The 18,083-nt window shown below is 36.7% G+C and overlaps 1 protein-coding gene across 3 annotated transcripts in view; it reads left to right on the top strand.

Annotated features, from left to right (window-relative positions):
* ARFGEF1 (ADP ribosylation factor guanine nucleotide exchange factor 1) overlaps positions 1–18,083 on the top strand; it is an 84,281-nt gene that overhangs the window by 917 nt on the left and 65,281 nt on the right. The window lies entirely within an intron of this gene.

Genomic DNA, 18,083 nt, shown 5'->3' with positions numbered 1-18,083 from the left:
TGGGCGCCGGGGCTGCGGGCGAGCATCGCCCCTCGCCGGGAGCGGCCCCGTGCTGACAGCAGCGGCGAGGGCGCTGCGGCGCCCGCCGGGCTCTTCGCCTCCTCCTCCTCCCCTCCTCCTCCTCCTCCCCGCTCGCAGGATGAATAGGCAGACACGGAGCTGAGCTGAGCTGACCTGGAAGCAGACGGCCGGCGGGGAGGGAGCAGGTGACAGGCAGCGGTGAGGGCGGAGGGACGGGTGAGGAAGAGGGGGTGGCGGAGAGCGAGAGACAATGACACCGGGCCGTGTCTGGAGCTGGCTCTTCGGAGCCGGGAGGAGAGCTGGAGAAGGGAGAGGATGGTCCGGGAGATGTGCGAGGGACAGCCTTAGGCGAGTCGTTCCTGGTGGAGGAACAGCTGATGCGGAAGAGAGCTTCCTTCATGCATAGCGCAGCTGGAGCGGCCATGGATGATAACAGAAGCACAGAGTTGTTAGCGTTGGAAGGGACCTCTGGAGATCATCTAGTCCAACCCCCGTGTTGTTGGATTCCTAGGATGTGGGAACGTTGACTTCTTCGGGCCGAAGGAGGGGTGTTGGGTTTGTAGTGCAGCTGTGTCAGCGCCGCCTCGCCTGGAAGCGTGAGGGAAGTACCGGTGCTGGGTAGTACAAAGCACATGTAGGCATCCAATTACAGGCAGCTCAAAAGGACAACTTGGGCTTCACCATTCTGGCATGATGAGTACAGGCGGGCCTTGACCCTGTGTGGCAAAATACTGACATACTTCCTGAAAGACTTCTAGAGAAAAAACCTGTTTCATTTAAGTAATACGTAAATGGATTATGTCCCTCCCTTTCTAGTGTAATTATTTCTGCTTTGGAGAAAATTATCTTGATTTTGTACAGTAATGTCTGATTAAATGGATTTGTTTGATGAGATAACGTTAAATTAAAGCTTGCTTGTTTTAAAAATAAGTATAAGTAATTTGAAGTTGTTCTCTTGTCATTCTAATAATTTGTATGTTAGTGCTTACTTTTTTTTAATTAAAAAACCCCATTCTTTTCTTGATTTCTTTGTCTGTGGAAGATCCTGACAAAGGGAGGGGCAGAAATAACTATACTTCAGCTATTTATTTCTTCTTAATTAAAATCAATGAGAAACAGTTTTTTTATTACATTTTTCATATATCACTAGAGTGGTTAACAATAATCTTATTATTTATGCAGATGAGATTAAATTTATAACCCTTTGGCCCTTCTGTTGACTTTAGACTGCGCATTCCAGTTAGAAATAAAACAGATAAATGTTTTTTTTATTGTTAAACTGAATTACTATCCAGTCTGTATGTCATCCATAGAATTAGACACTGGTATTAATCTTGTGTTTCTGCCATACTTTATTTCAGTAGTCTGATCTATCTTAAGTATCATCCAGATCCCTTGAAGCTTGTCTCCATTGTGTTCTGCAGATTATAAAGCAAGCCCTCTAGACTGCACAGTCTGCCTCTTGTGTCATGAAAACTGATTTATTTGAGGAGACCCTCAAGCACACATCCCAGTGGTTTCTATCCTACAGCTTCATTGAATCCTTGTCCTGTAGATCTGATTGGGGCTTAAATAGGAAAACACTGTGATGTGGGTATGAAAACCATTAAGGCAGGAAAGAAAAAATGGAAGGTTGTGTGTACTACCTTAAGTATATACAGAGGCTTCATGAACTTGAAAAATATCATACATGATGTTAACTACTATGGAGGCTTATTGAAACTTCTTTTGGTTACAGCACAACAGAATACAGTTGGTGATTGTAAATTTAGCATGGTCCTTTTGCTGGTTTTGTGTGTGATCAGAAGTGGCAATATGTAACTCCTGAGCAGAGTAGTGCTCGTGTCTAGCTGTAAAAAATTTTTGGAGAAAAGTACATATCCTCCATATTTCACATACAGTCCAATTGGCTGTTAAAGCTGAGCTGTGGTTGTTGTAGCAGTATTTGAAATAGGATGCATGTGTTGTGCTCTGTCCCTTTAACTCCTCATCTGTTGAGGCTACAGCTGGATGCTTCTTTGCCATCTTAAGCAGGGGATATGGACTTCTTACTGCTTTATTTTGAAGGGCAGCAACATTAATGATAAACATTAGTAAAATTGTAATTTGGAATTGTATTCAATTTGATGCTAAGTCTGGCAAAGTCTAATTTTATGGTTTTATTGGATTTTTAGAATGGTAGTTAAATACAAAGTAGCTTTTAAAAATCATGGCAGTAGTTCCATACCTCCAAATCCATATCTTCCAAATCAAAGTCTTTTTTTTTTTTCAGTGTGACTATTTGAATAGTCTACACTGAAGTTATCTGTGTGCTCCATTAAGACCTTTTTTTCCAGCTGCATTACACCAGTAAAATGTTGCTTTTTATTTACTGGTAATAATAAGTCAGATATTCTAACTAGTAGTTGTTACTAATTCAGGCTTTTTTATTTCATTCTCTAAAGCCACTATTTACATTGTTTTATATTATTTCTATAAAATGATCTGTTATTGAAGTGTTTGATAAAAATTATCAGAAATACTGTATCCCTGTACAACAGGCAAACTTAACAGTAGCTCTGCTTTTTAGTTGGAATTTAACAAGCAGTATTTTAAGAATCTTTAATGCCCTCCCTTTGTAATTTTTAATCCTCATATATTTTCTTATAAATGTGTTGCATTCCATTAAGATTATACATCATCTATTTTTAATTTGTGAGTCTTAGGGAGAAAAACCTTGCAGCATTCCAGACTGTGGCAGTTTGACCTCTGAACAGGTGTTAAGATGAGATCCTTCTAGTATGACCATTTTTTCCGGTGATTAGAAGATAAGAAAGCAAAATATTAATTAAGTAACACCACATGAATTATAGATGTTCTTTAGCTTTTTAAGAGGGATGAAATTAAGCCTGATATTTGTAGCATCCTGTATTTGATGATTCGCCAGGTTGTGTCTGGGTTTATACAGGACAGTTGAGTTTAATTTAACTTTGTCCTTTCTGAGAGGTTTTCTCTCTTTGTGGAAAACATAAGATTTCTTTAGTCAGCTAATGAAGTACAGTTAATTTAGAGCTTTGTATTGTTTACTTCCATAGCAACAACTCTTAATCTGTGTAAGGAATGAGTTTATCCTTGAAATTGTCCACTTGCAGAAGGCATAAGGCAGCAAGCTGTCAGAAGGATTATTGGATTTAGAAACTCCTTTTCCAGTGAGTTACCTCCACTGCTGTTTCTGTATTGCTTTTCAGCCATGCTACAGTCTAGGAAACCTTACTGTAAAAATACTGTGTTTGCATAAACAATGAAAGGTCTTGGGGGGGAAAAAAATCCTCGTCTGAACATTAAATTTTTAATAGACTGAACAAAAACCTGTTAGTGCTTGGTGTCAAAATCTGGAGCATGTATTTGTCTGCCTGAAAAGGTGGTTTCAGGGCACTAAGCTGGGCAAAGCAGAATGCCCTGCTTGCATAAAGTCTGCTAGTTCAACTGCAAATCAGGAGTCAAACAACTCTTCCATCAAACTCTAAGCCACAAGTGATATGAAATGATATGGATATGTCCCTAGTACGTACTTTAAAGAAAAGTATGCATATGCTGCCTGGAGTTCTGGAGCTACCAACTGAAGAGGGGCAAAACTTAGTTGTAAAAGATTCTTTAGTGCTCCTTGTATCATTATTTTAGTCTGCCATGCAAGGATCCTGCTGAATGATGTAGTGGTCTCTTGCAGTGTGAAAGTAGCACCTGTGTTTAGTTTGTGCTGCCTTTGTGTGTGTGTGTAGGATGATGTAGCAGTGGGCTATAGTTAGGCACTTAGTTTCTCTGGAAACAGGTAATTCTTGGAGTAGAACTAACCTAGAGGTGTGAAGGTTTATCTGTGCAGGTCTGCAAATGACCTCTCACCTATTTAAGTTTTTCTGTCTCCCTTTTTACCTTTCCTAGTTTCATTTTGTGTCCTTTGCGTAATCAAGCAATCGTGATACATGAGAATGAGTGTGGTTAATAGATATTGTGTATGTGTTGGAAACTCTGGGTGCATTGGAAAATACCTTCCTATATTATAATGAACAGTTAAAAATGCGTTTTGAAGACCATAATTGTCTTACTGCACTGAAATTAATTTTACTGGAGAAGTTGTAGATGAGCTAAATTCCTGTCTGTATTTTGGATAGTGCTGGTTTTGGTAGGCTGCCTTCTATTTTTCATGAAAACTAGTTGTCCTTTTTTAGATACTGAAGGTCAGAATTTTTGAAGTTTTTTCTTTGCTGGATACAAAAGACATCGGTTTTGCAATATTGTGTGTTGTCTTCATGTGCTATAGGCTTTTATTTTCACAATCTACAAGTCACTGTTGTCAATAAAAATGTTTTTCTGGTTGTAATTGTCCTTCTGAAACACTTGTTTGTCAGCAAGGAGGATAAATGGAGATTTCATGCTAGTAGAAACCAAGATATATGTGTTTTTTTTTTAAAACCAAAACCCCTGAAGATTGCAGCTGCCCTTCCCTCCTTTTGCTTGCTTTACTGAGCTTGGACTTTAACTAGCAGGCTTTCAGTGTGGTTAAGATCTACTTTAGCAAAGATTTAAAACTTGGCTTGGTAACAGTATGGTTTGGTTGGCCCTATAAACTGTTTTCCAGGTTGTCTTCAGCATTTGATATGTAAGGTGCTGTTTATGTAGTTTATGGGGCTAATATAAGGAAATATAAGGCTAATATAAGGAAAGTTGTGTGTGTTTTGCTATTCTGTTGTTTCAGATGCAATCAGATCTTGGCCGTGCAGAATGACAGTGCTGATGAGATTTAATCTCTTTTTAGAAAGGGGTGGTTGGCAGGATATACGTAAAATACTTTTCTAGAAAACATGGTGGATTGTATCTAGGTCAGAAAAATGTTAATGGAAAATGAATATCAAATGCTTGGGTTTTGTCTTGGAAGTTAAAAATGGTAATTTTTTTTAGGTAACTTTGACTTTATCCTAAAATACCTGTTCAGTTAAAGACTTTTAATATTTTGAAAGTTTGAACATTGATTTTTCACTATCTTTTAAAATTTAATCTTGAAAGACTTCAATGTATCTTTGTGACACAGGACAGCTTTTAAATGCTTGTATTCTGCTGCATATTTTAGAGCCTTAATTAGAATTTTGAAGCTTAAAATGAGAAGTTGTTGCCTTGTGACCAGAATGCATCTGTTTCTTGTAAGAACTATCTTTACTGTCTTGCAGGGATTTGGTGTACTTGATTTTTCTTCCTGTACCCTTTTCAAGTGTATAACTGTTGTGATTGTAATATTTTCCTTTGTTCTCTTAGTTCTTGTTTCCAGCTAACCACTGTGTCATTCATTCAGGATGACAACTGTGTCTGTTCTTATGTCTTCTTCATATACAAATTAAAAAAATACTGTTGACATCAGTTGTACATTCCCGACTTTTTCTAGAATCCTTCAGAAAGCAATCAGTATTGAGATAGCATTTTGATAAGATTTTCTAAATGTGTAAACTTGTGCAGTTGTCAGGAAGGATTTTGGTGTTGATGGGTGTTTATAATGAGGGAGGCATCAACCATTGGTGTTCTAGTCAGTCTCTCCTGTTCTTGGCAAACATCTAATCATGGGCTTACAAAGATGAGTAAGGCTTTCCTTTCTTGGGGGGGCACCTAGCTGTCAGTTTGGGGGTTTTATCAGTGTTGATACTTCTGTCAGGTTGCTGATTAGTTTGTACTTTAAATGCCAGGAGCTTAGGAAGCAAGACCTGCAAACTTATCCATCACTCTTACTCTATTCTGCAACAACTAGTGGTAGATCAGTGACTGGAATAGGCAGGGGAGAAGAGTTTTGGGTTTTCTGTATCCAGCTGGAAAGCTTTCCTGTGTGATGTGTGTGATGGTTTGCAGGGAGAAAATATTCTGGTCCATGAAAGACAGCTACTGTTAGTTGAGCTTTATAGGCTGAAGGGACTTGGGAAACAGCTCTGCAGATTTCAAGGAAGGAGGGAGATATCGTGGAAATACAGCTGAGTAAGAAGTGTGATAATTTTTATCTGTAAAGGAGGCAGAACTTTACTGTGTGTGTTTAAAAGACAGAAATAATGTGTAGTAGCTGTGCTAGTCAGATGCATACAGACCAAGAAATATTCTGTGCATAGTTCATTTAACCTGTAGTTCTTTCCTGTAAGTAGTAGAAGAAACTATAAGTTATACCTAGGCAAAACAGACCTTTAAGAAAAATCACATACAAGAGGTCTCCAAACAACCGGGGAGAACATAAAATGCTTCTGTGGGATTTTATAGAGAGATAATATTGTACAACAATAATTGAACAAATAGTAACTGGTGTTTCTATGAAAAGCACTTAATGTGGTAACCAGAAATGAAGTAGAAAACGCAAAACCCCAAACCTACCAAACACTACCACCCAGCTCATAATTTATAGATACTGTAATGGAATGCAGGGGAGTGTTAAAAAAAATCTGTTTCGAGGGATAAGGTAGATGATACTTGTTATATGATGCTTTCCATTTCAGTATAAATATAGAGAGACACTAAAAATATGTCTGTCAAGCCCCAAGAGTTTGAAATACCTGGCCCAATTCTCTTATTGATTTCTAATCAATCTTGGGCACTGAGAGAATTCCAAAGGACTGGAAGACATCTGCTGCTGTGCCAGCATGGCTACCAGGATGACCTAGGTAATTACTGATGTATTGGCTTAATGTTGATCCCAGGCAAAGTAGTGGAGTGACTGATACATATGTTAGAGAGAACAAAACTGGCAGTCAGCAAGGTTCTGAGAAAGATTTTTAAATAGTTTTCAGAAAAGCCAGGTTATCTACCAGTTTTAAAGTTTGAGGGTAGATTATAAGGCATTTTCACCACTTATTAGTCTTCTGTAACTCTTATGTTCTTCTGTTCTTAATTTCAAATGATTAGAAGTAAAAATTGCCAAACTGGTAGAAAAATGGTTGATAACATTTAATTTCCATTGATAAACACTAACGGATTTTGGTGTGAGGGGTTATTTTGTGATTTTTGGTTGGTTAATTTGGTTTGGTATTTTTCCCCACCCTGTTTTTCATGTTGCTTCTTTCTAGTCTACCCTTGGTCTTAGCTTTTAGGTATTTTTCTTGGTGTTGGAGATTTTGCTTGGGTTTCTTCAGGGGTTTCTGGATTTGGTGATGTTTGCTGGTTTTCTTTAATTTGAAATTTTAAATGTATTAGTAGATTGAGATTTTAGTTGGGAGGCATGAACTTGTAAAATAATTTGAAGTCTTGAGGAAGCTGAGCTCTTTTTATGATACTGTGGTCAAGAACAGCTTAAAAGCTGGGATAGGGAATGTGGAGGTTGTAGTAACTCTGTGCCTTATACAACTTTTGTCATGCATGGGTTTTTTTGTCTTAAGTCCATGCTTTTTATTTTAGAATTGTATAAACAGTTTAATGGTATAGCTACATTTTTTCCCAAAACCAAAGGTATCTTTTAATAAAACATTTAGGGCATGATTGCTTTGGACTTCTCTTTTTGGTTTTTTTTATGACTTTCAGAAGGTTTGATTTTTTTTTTTCTGTCCCTCTGTTTCTGGTACTCTATAATATATACTCATGTGGTACAAGATTGCATAGTTAGTGATGTTGTGCTGTTTATTACTTGTTTTTGTTCAAATGGTTTATGTCTGCTATTCAGTGCTCTTCAGGTTTTTTCATTTCATGTATTTCTTATGTTAGAAAAATTAGATTTTAAAGAGAATTGAAGTTACTTGCACTTGAGATAAATGGGTTTATTCAAGCCCTCTTTTTTTTGTCTACTCAAACACAGAGGGAGATAAATTTCAAGAAAATGATCCATTAATAACAGCAGTTCTGCACATACTGCCTTTAGCACTTGCTGTTCTAATAATTTCAACAGGGTTTGTAATGTTATTCTTACTTTTCAGTTAAAAATAAATGTGTAATTAGGTTTGTAAATATTTTACGTGAAGATATTTTAGCCAGTGCTGGATCCAAGAGTGTTTCACTCCTTTTTGTTTTTTTTATTTCACTTGAAGTCACCCCCAGGTGTCAATTTGCACTGCAGTTGGTTTGAATGACCAACATCCTTCAACATTGCAGTGTGCAGCTTTGCAGTTTGAGAGAAATGAGAGAGGAGATATTTTTAGACTTTGAAATTGTGATAAAACTGTTGAGGTTTACTGAAGATATTAGGCAGCATTTTGTACTATAGTCTAAGCTGTCCACTTGAATAGTATGAGGTAGACTTTCAGAGTTTCAAATCTGTGAATTAAAAATAAGTGTGCCACTGGTATGATTTCTTTGGTGGCTTCCCATCACATTTTAGTTTTCAAACTGTGTTTCAACGAAGTGACGCAGATGTACTTGCACAGAGCAGTGTACTTTTAATGCAGGTTGTAAGAATAAGGTGAATGCCCTTCCAAGTGAAGGTATTTTTTGCAAAGGTGTGGTTCTGTTGTGTGTAAAACTGACACACTGCTGCATGCCTGGGAAGTGACCTTGCAGGTGTTTACAGTGTCTGTAAAGGTCTGTCTGGGTGCTACTCTTACCTGGACTGAGAGTGCAGCAGCCAACATAAAGTCACAGAGTTATTTCTGCAACTCAGGAAAGCTGAAAAAGGCAGAGTCTTAATTTGACTTGCTTAATTTGGCTGATGAACTGTGATGTGTGCAAAATAGCTGGCATGGGTCTTACATGGGGTGTAGGAAAGTGGATAGGAATAAATTAACCTTTGTTTCCATTATTCTGAAATGGAGACAGAGCTTTATAACCTTAAATCAAATTGCTAGAACAGAGTAGCTGTGTTTGCGTGGAAGTTTGAAAGCTGGACCAAAACTAAGTGTCTGAGAAGTTTGATTAAAATTTTTTTCACTGGCATCAAAATGAGACACTTGGATGTTTTCACTTGTGATTTAAGACACGAAACCTGATTTTGTCTGATTATGCATATAAATAGATGTTAAAAGCTTAGAAATTTTGCTGTAAAGATAACGTTTGCTTCTTTAAAATTGTACCTAACACTGTGGAATATATATTCTGTAGTAGTTAGTGATGCTTGGAGAAGTTTCAGGTTGTATCTTAGCTCCTTTTCTCTTCCTCTCTGCACCTAAATTTGACCTCCATCCCTGAGTCTTGCTCAGAACAAAATCCATGTTCAAATTATTAACATCCTTTTATATTGAAGGAAAGGCAGCTCTTGGACCATTCTTTCCTTGTTCACCTTCCTATCACACGAAAGCTGAAGCTGCTGTCTGCTTGATTGCTCTCCGGGCCTTTCAGTGATGAGCTGAGGCAGGTGGCAATTTCTTTGATTGACTGCTGTAGTTTGTAACAGTTTTTATTTAACAGTAATTACTTTCTCCTTCATTGATCTTGTGCCTTTCCTACTTGCTCTTTAGGAGCACTTTAGGATATGTGGTTAAACAACTATAAATTTAACTATATTGTTAAATAAAAAGAATTTGTGTAGTCAATGCAAATACATTTTTTCATAATACTGTATTTAGAACTATGGATGTGGTGGATCCAGTAAATATGGAACTGAATGCCTGAAATTCTTCAGAGTTTGGTAAGCAGTGGTAAAAGAAGTACTTTCTTTTAGCATGGTTGGCAACATGAGTTAGTGTTAATTATACTTGAGTAGAGTTAATAATACTGTGTAGCCTTCCACTTGCTGCCTTACCGGCATCTTGAGGAAAGAATAGTTGTCATATGAGTAATTGTCTTAATTTATGCAGTCTGAACTTCTAAAAAACATTACTGGATGAAAAATAAGTTGTAAATAAATGTAAAGAACATGGAAAATTAAGATTTCATTGTATTAATAATTAATGTATACGTGCTGTACTGAAGGCAGTCACACTGGAGCTTTCAATAATACTCTTCTCATTTCTTGTGTTATTTAAATATCCTAGTCTGACCTGCTTCCTATATCAGCACTTAATGAAGAAATCAGGACTTCAGTAACAGTATGGTCACCTTGAATGCTTTGCTTAAAAGCGCTCATGTCAGGACTTCTGATTTAAAGTTTGAGCTTTCTAATACAAGTTCAAGTTTTTGCTTGGGTGAAAATTACCAACTTGATATGGTTGTAACCTTTTTGTGAGGCATACCACAGACATAAAAATAAACTGAAGTCCATACTTTACTGTTATCCTTTTTGGTTTCCTCCATCAAATATAACTATGAGTTATATTAACAATCGTTAAATTGTAGTCTTCTGGCCATGATGTTGTAGCTGGAAAAGATAATGATTTTCTTATAATTTAGAGCTACTGTAGGAGGGAAATGGTTTAGTGCTCTTTTAATTAGAAGGTTACCAGTAGTATAATTCATGTATAGACTTCCATGTGACCTTTTAGTGTCTGAAATGAATAAGAGTCTTACAGTGTCATGTGTTTTGTTACTTTTGAAGTTACTGTAGTGAGCAGGCTACTTAATGGGAATATATTGGGTGTTTGTTTTGGGGTTTTTTTTGGTTGCAATTTATTTTGATATCATGAACTTAAAATTAGCGTCTATTTAAGTCTGAAATAAAGGTTAGTAATCTTCAACTTTTAAATTACAGTTTAAACTATCCATTTCCAAAAGGGGAAAAAATAATTGCAAATATCAAATATCTACAGCAAGGATAAAAATAAAATGTAGATTTTCCCCATATTATGAAGGAATCTTTTTATTTGATTCATAAACCTTGACACTGCACAAGACCTTACTGTCATTGGTTGTATCTTGTTTTCAACAAATCGTGGTTCTGGTCATTTCACAGAAGAGAAACAGACCTCATACATATTGAAAATGTTACAGGAAATGATTGTCCGTGTTGTCAGGAGGATAATTAAAAAGCCTGAATCTTCCCTTTTTGCAGGATGTAGGAAGGGTTACTACCCATAGTTTGATCAGCTTTAAATCTGGATTTTATTTTAAAAATATTCTTGCAGTCAAAATAAATACCTGTTTTGAGATGAAGATGCTTACGTGACTGCCTTATAATAATAATTTTATTCCAGGATTTCTTTTATTCCATGAGTCTGTTCTGTGTGTATATTACAACTATTTAATATGTTGTATACTTATGTTTATGGAGGGCACAGCAGAGGTGTAATTACTTTTATTACCTTGGGTAATCTGTGAAACTTGTGTACAACAGTAGTTTGTAGTAGCTGGCTATACTTGAAAAAAGTATGGAATAAGGATGTATTATCACTGCTTTGCATGGGTGCTTACTGCTGAAAAAAAAAATTAAAGAAAAAGGAATGTTCAAAGGATCATGTTACATGACAAAGTACTGAAGAGGTGGGCTGTGTGAAGAGGGGACATGTAGCTTTTATTCATACTGCCAAATGATCCAGAAACAAGATTGAGAAACATAATGACAGTCTTGTTCTGCAGCAGCAGCCTGTCTTTGCCAGAATAAATACAGAGCATTAATAAAACATTTATTTCAGTCTTCATTTGTCACCATCCAAGCAAATGTCAAATAGAGCGCAGTAGAAAATAACAGAAGTCTCAAGAAATAGTTTCATCAATAGGTAATTCTATCAAAAAGGAATATATACGCTTATGTGTAAATGCCAGAAGTCTTTAAAAATAGTCAGCTGAAAAAGTAACAGTTGTTTTAAAATGAGGCTGCTGTCTTAGGCCAGGAATGTGAAGGGATCATTTTTGGAAAATTCTTAATTCCATAGCATTAATTATGAAGGTAGGAATGTTTCATTTGCTGTACTTGACAGAAAGCTTAGTTATGGTGGGTAAATAAATTCAACTGCATTGACAGGTAACACTGAGTTAAGATGCACCGAGCAGCTCTCGTGTCCTTCTTCAGTAGTACCCAGGAACTGGTTTAAGATGTAGCAGCTGAAGAGCTCACCTGTAAAAGTGAGCAATGCCATTACTGTATGCTCAATCATAGTATCAAAATCAGCTTTATAGCAGTCATGAAAAAACTCATCAAAGACCATGGTTTTTTATGTCAAAAACACTAACACAAGATTGAGGGATTAGAAAGGGGAGCAAAATGCTTAGAGCTGATTGTTTGTCAGGCGTTTTGTTAACAGTTAGTGCATATCAGCAATTGATAAAAGCTCCTCAAAGCTTTGTGATAAAGCTGGTATGAGCTAATAGCAAAGAAAACACACCCATATCCATATTGCTTGTAAGTGATAACAGTATTACAAAATTATTTGGGGAATATAATGTACTGAAGAAGATTTTTTTGGTGTTTGTGGAAGCTGAGGAAGTTTTCTATAGAAGAATTAAATTGAATTACTTGGGGAAAAAAAAAAATCTCAATTTTAAGTCTAAACGAAAGCTCCTATTAACTTGCTAGCATTAGGAGTTTTTAAAGGGCCACAAATCTGAAATTGCCAGATGGTTTAATAGAGATTTAATGTAAGATTTAAATTTAATTAATGTAAGATTTAAATTTAATTAATTGCTAACAAAGGAATGGGAGGTGCTAAATGTAACTAGAACCAGTGGTTGGTGGGCCTTTTTTTTTTTTTTAAAGGCACCAAGGATATGAGGGATGAAGAAATCTTGAGAGCTTCAGCCAGGCAAGTCTGAACTGTAGTAAAGAAATAAAGCATATGGAGAACAGAAGGGATGTGTGTGCTGTGGTGGGGAAGAATCAGTGTGGACTTTTCTGAGGGGAAACCTACCATCCCAGATCTGCAGGGCAGAGTCATTGAGTGTATAGATAAGTGTGAGCTAGTACAGTGTAACAGTGAGCCTCAACCAGGTTGCTCACCCAAGGTTCCTGAAGGTTCTGAGCTCTCAAGGATTACATAACCTGTTTTCCCTACAAAGAGGTATTTCAGTTCTGTAGGGGTTTGTGGTGTTTGGGGGTGAGTGGTGAGGTTACAAAAGTTAGTTAAGGAAAACACCTAACAGTGTGAAAACAACCTGCCAAAGGCAGCAGTTGTGCTGTTCTGACCCAATCCTTGATCAAAGGGCACTGTTTGGGTGCTGCTAAATGCAAAGTGACCTATATGGAGGAGGAGACTGGTCGAAACTGGGTGCACAAACATGGGCTCTAAATAGGACTTATATCCTTCAAGAGAGTGCGTGGCATTGAATTACTGTGACTGATTCCATCAAAATATTGATTCCTTTGTCAAAAAGACAAATATTAAAACAACAGAGAGAAAAAAATGAAACTGTTAGGCTGGTTTGTAAAGATACCACATGTTCCGTGTGCAGTTTTGCTCTCTGCTGCCTTCTTGATGCAGAAGTCAGCAAAGATGATTGAAAGTGTGGAATGTCTTGCAGAGGTTATAAAGCAGACTGTGCTTCTTGTTCCCTGAAGGGAAAAAAATGAGAGATGGAAGTAAAGGAAGTTTTTAAAATTGTAAATGGCATAGACATGAAGAGAGAGTAATTAATTGTAATTTCTCATAATGCAGATACAGAGGTCTTGCAAAGAATCCAGCTTATCTAAGTAAAGCAAAAAAAAATTCTTTCCTGCAGCTTGTAATTGCATTCATCCCAAAAGTTAAAATTATTTAAAAAATGATTAAGTGAAAATTTAACAAGGGTTGTCAAACCTGGAGGAACAGTCTCTGCACAGGAAGAGTGTAAGCCACAGATGGCTAAATACTGGTAGGAGGAAACTACTGCAGCATTCCTGCCCTGCTTTTGTAATCTGCATTTTCTTGAGCATATGCTATTGGCCATTCCTGGAATCAAAATGAAGACTGGATATCAAGGGTTTAAGAAAAACTTGCTGTTCTTGTATCTTTCTGTCCGATACAGTCACATATTTTTAGATTTAATTTCTGGGTTTGTTCCCCAGTTCTAAAAGCTCTCATGAACTTTATTTAAAAATCTGGTATAGGGTTGATTTGTTTTTGTTTGCATCTTTGGACACTGATTTGCTTATGTGTTTCATGAAACATTCATTGTCCATCAAACTTTATTAGATGCCTTCATTCCTCTTGTTTGAAATTTATTTTTCTACTATGTCTGCACTTTATGGTGAAATAGCTTTTGAGCTGGGTAGTACAAAAGTTCAAAACTGTATCCTTTTTTTAATTTATGTATGAAAATGCATGGTTAGCTACAAAGAAAAAAATTTCTTCTTAATTAAATGGACTGGAGCTACTGCATACAAATCCCTGACTTATGACATGAAATGATGATTGAAAATACTGATGTTCTGGAAATGGCATCATAAACTGAAGATACACTCATTCTAGAATTAAAATTTGCATGTAGGTGTAAAAAGCTGTGTTATATCTGAAGCAGGAGGAACAGAATGCTTGTATAATACAAGGAGAGCTCGACTGTTGCAGAATATACTTTAGCTTATCTTTCCAAGTTAGGTTTGGTTAGGCCTTAAAATTTTGATTCACAAAGAACCCAAATATGTAAGTAAAAATAGTTTTTGTTTCTTTTGAGTTTCTGTGAGTTTATGTAACTACAGCACTCTATGTATACAACTGTTATATTGTCATTAAAATATGAGGGTATTTGTGCTGAAGAGAAATTAAGAAACTGACTTTGTGACTTAAATTCATTGTTTTTGCTACTTCTGTTACTATTTTGCTACTTCTGTTTTTCATGCTGTCATGAGAGCATAACCTCTTGAAGCAGGACACAGGTGAAGAGTAAGATGCCTAAGATTAGAGGCCTTCATATGGACCTGAGCTCCTGTATTCCATGATTATTGTTCAGCTCTGCTGGCTTTGGAGAATGCTTGGGCAAATTCTGAAGCAGCCATCCTGGTCCATCTGCACCTCGGCTTCTCAGCTCATAATCGTAGTGACAGCTTGCATTTAGGAGAGGTCAGGCAGACTGTGTGCAGGGAGAAACATCATGTGTATCAAACTTCATCCTAGCTGGAATGTAACATTGTGTATTTCTACATGTAGGTTCTGTTGAATGTTTGGGATACTTTTTCAGTAAATGCAAACAGTTAAAATGGTAATTGCATTTTAAGAGTTAGATACTTAAGAGACGTGTTTCTGTTAAAGCTTCTATTTATTGCATTGCTTGACTTCAAGTGAGTGTGCAGAAATTTCTCTTACAAGGATGCATATGGTGGAAGAATCTAGCAATTACATTGCAGAGGGGTGAGATAATTTCATACTATCAGGTCTTTGATGTTTTTTGAGTTAGACTGTTTCATGTTTGCCTGCTTTGAACTTAAAGGTCAAACTTAAAGATGATCTTCAGAGAGAAGTTCATTGTATCCCTTCAGATGAGATACAAATCACAGGATTTTGTTCTAGATATATTTCATTTCAGATAAGCTTTATCAAGCAGGTGAAAATGAATTGGTTAAAAATGCTGTCCGTGCTTCAAATGTAATTTTCTGTCTGCAAAGTTTGTTTCTACCTCTGACATACATATATATATTTATTTTTTTTAATTATTCTTATTTTTGACAGAAACCCACCCTTTTCCATGTAGAGGAATGTGCTTGAGTTTCTGATTCTAAGAGTGAAGGAAACTAAGTTGTTCAGTTAAAGGAATGGAAAGAGAGGAAGCCAAACTTGATATGAAAAGTCACAACATGTATTACCACAAGCTTGTTTTCTTTGTATGACATGATACTACATTCCCTATCTGATGGCTTTCACCAGAAATGTTACATGCAGTCAGTTACGTTGCTTTAAGTTTGCAGCGGAACAACTGAAGCTTGATTTTTGACTTTTTGAAATTTCACAGGGCAACATATCAATCTGCAGTGGCAAATCCAGAATTATTGATGACTCACGTTCTCTAGAAATAGGCAAACATGCTTCAAAATTTCAAACAACAGAGCTGCTGGTTTCCTTGTGGCTTGGAGGAAGCATAAACCCACCATGCCCAGGGAGTGTCTGCAGCCCTGCTCTGGCATGCAGTGCAAGCTACAGCTCTCCTGACTGGAACAAATAATCAAGTGAAGTAATAAATGCTTGAGAAAATTGATAGGAGGACTGGATGTACTAGGTCTCTCTGCAGGATACACTGTTGAGAATTTCTGTCTGTCCTGATTTTTCACTCTGTTTTCCCTTTGATGAATATGCTGACAAAATAATGTGTGCCATCAGTTGACTCAGGTAAACAAGAGTTGGGTTGAGTCCCCTTATCTTGCACGAACTATTCTATAGAGACTGGTGGAGTTACGTATTACTTCAGACCATTAAATTCTGTCATCCTTTTAGGGTTAACCTTGCCCCCCTCCATTAAATTTGAAACTTAATTCAATTAGTAGATTCCCAGCTCTTTTTAGGGGGGTTACAAGTGTTTGCAGGAATTCACCCAGACTGCTTTGTAATGTCGGGTTGCATTGACAGAGATGGTGTAAATTAAGTCTCACTTCTGACAAGCATTATGCTGATTATAATCACTATGTTACAGAATTTATCATTTGTAGTCAGTTTCATTTACCTTGTTATGTGCTGCTTAAATGGCAGTTATGCTTCTTTGCAAGAGTATTTGAAAAATCAGTTCCTGAGGCAGATAAGCTACTTTTTATGGTTTGTTTAGATTTTGTTTTGTCTGTCTCCAAAGACTTGCAGTGTTTTTCTTAGAGCAGCATGTGCTATTTTCATGAGAGATACTGGTAAGAATCTTTTTGTATACTGATCTGTTGCACTTGGTGAAATGGCTTTTTCTTTAAATTGCACTTATTTGGACCTAAATAATTGTAGTGTGCCCTTTGATCAAACTCTTGTAGGAAGTCTTATTTTGATGTTTCTCTGCGGTGTTTTTTCCTCTCATATTCTTTACTAAAGAAATAAATTGCCTCTTTCAAGACATATTTTCATGTTTTCATGTTAAATTTCATTTTCTGTCCTGTTATTCCAATCTGTTATAGCTTAACAACCCATACTTCCCTAGCAGTAGCAGTAATACTGCATAAAGCATTTATTTTCTTCTCCATCCTACCCTTCACCACAAGGTAAAACTAGATGTAGAAACTCATCCATGTTGTGGGATTTTTTTGAAAAAGTCTTTTAAAATTTAAGTTAAAAATATCAGTATTTTTGTTCTGAATCTGGTTTTACTTGTTACATTTTAACTAGTAAAATCCCTCTGCAATTCTATAGCAGGTGTGCAAGACGGTTGTACTGGCTTTATATAAATAGGTGATGCAGTCAGGAGAAAAGGGATTTTAAGTAGTAACTGGTTTTTGCTGTTCAGAACACTGAACATCATTGTAAATTTTTCTTGCTGAATAGTCTTTCTTTGTTCTGAGTAGTAGTTGACTCATTTGTGTGAATAGCACACGTGTGCTACCTTCTTTCTTTAAGCAGCAAGAATTACAAAAAAGTAATAAAAATATTCAAGTGAAGTTAGTTTATGCTGTTTTCAAAATGTGCTGCCTGTCTCCATTTGAATAGTTGTTGCTGTGGTTGTAGCCTATAGAAACAGAATTTACATGACTCACAAATGTTTTAATATGTGACATGAGAAAGAAGAGTTAGAAAAACTATACACATTGTAAATATGAAGAAGAATATACAGCTGCAGGCTTTCACCCCCTTATGTAATAAAGAAGCATTATTGTCCTGTCAAAACTTTACTTCATTACAAAAATAGCACTAATGTCGATGAGACATAGTGGGTAGACTTTTTGCACTATATTTATTCCAGTGTATTTTTTGGTGTACACTGCAATGGGCAATTCTGTTCCAGCTTTTCCTTCCCAAAACACATGATGCACATGAGGTATTGCAACTCAGGGTCATGCAGATCTACAGTGAGTTGAAATAGCGCTCTGACCTAATGAAAACTAAAATTGTCAGGCTATTTAAATGCAGTGCCTTGGTAGCTAATGTGTAAGGAGAGTGCAGATATGCACAGGCAGTGGAATAGGAGGAACCACTTTTTTTTGGTCGTCACCCTCAGATGGACTGGATTAAAGCACAGTGGAAAACTGTCTCTCTAGGCAAGATCCTTTTTTAGTCTGATTGGTGACTATTTGTTAAGCAACCAAGCTGCTTTTATGATAATGGATGTTTTCAGCAACTTGTACTACCAGTTCTGAGCATGAAACCAATTCACAGAGGTTGTGGGAGGAAGTGCCAAAGGGTGGCACAAGGTATTTGAAAGGTATGCCCTGCTTGATTAAACTAAATACACATGGCTATCCT

The sequence above is a fragment of the Passer domesticus genome, chromosome 1, assembly GCF_036417665.1.
Source record: "Passer domesticus isolate bPasDom1 chromosome 1, bPasDom1.hap1, whole genome shotgun sequence".
Classification (NCBI taxonomy): domain Eukaryota; kingdom Metazoa; phylum Chordata; class Aves; order Passeriformes; family Passeridae; genus Passer; species Passer domesticus.
This window is presented reverse-complemented; position numbering and strand designations above follow the sequence as displayed.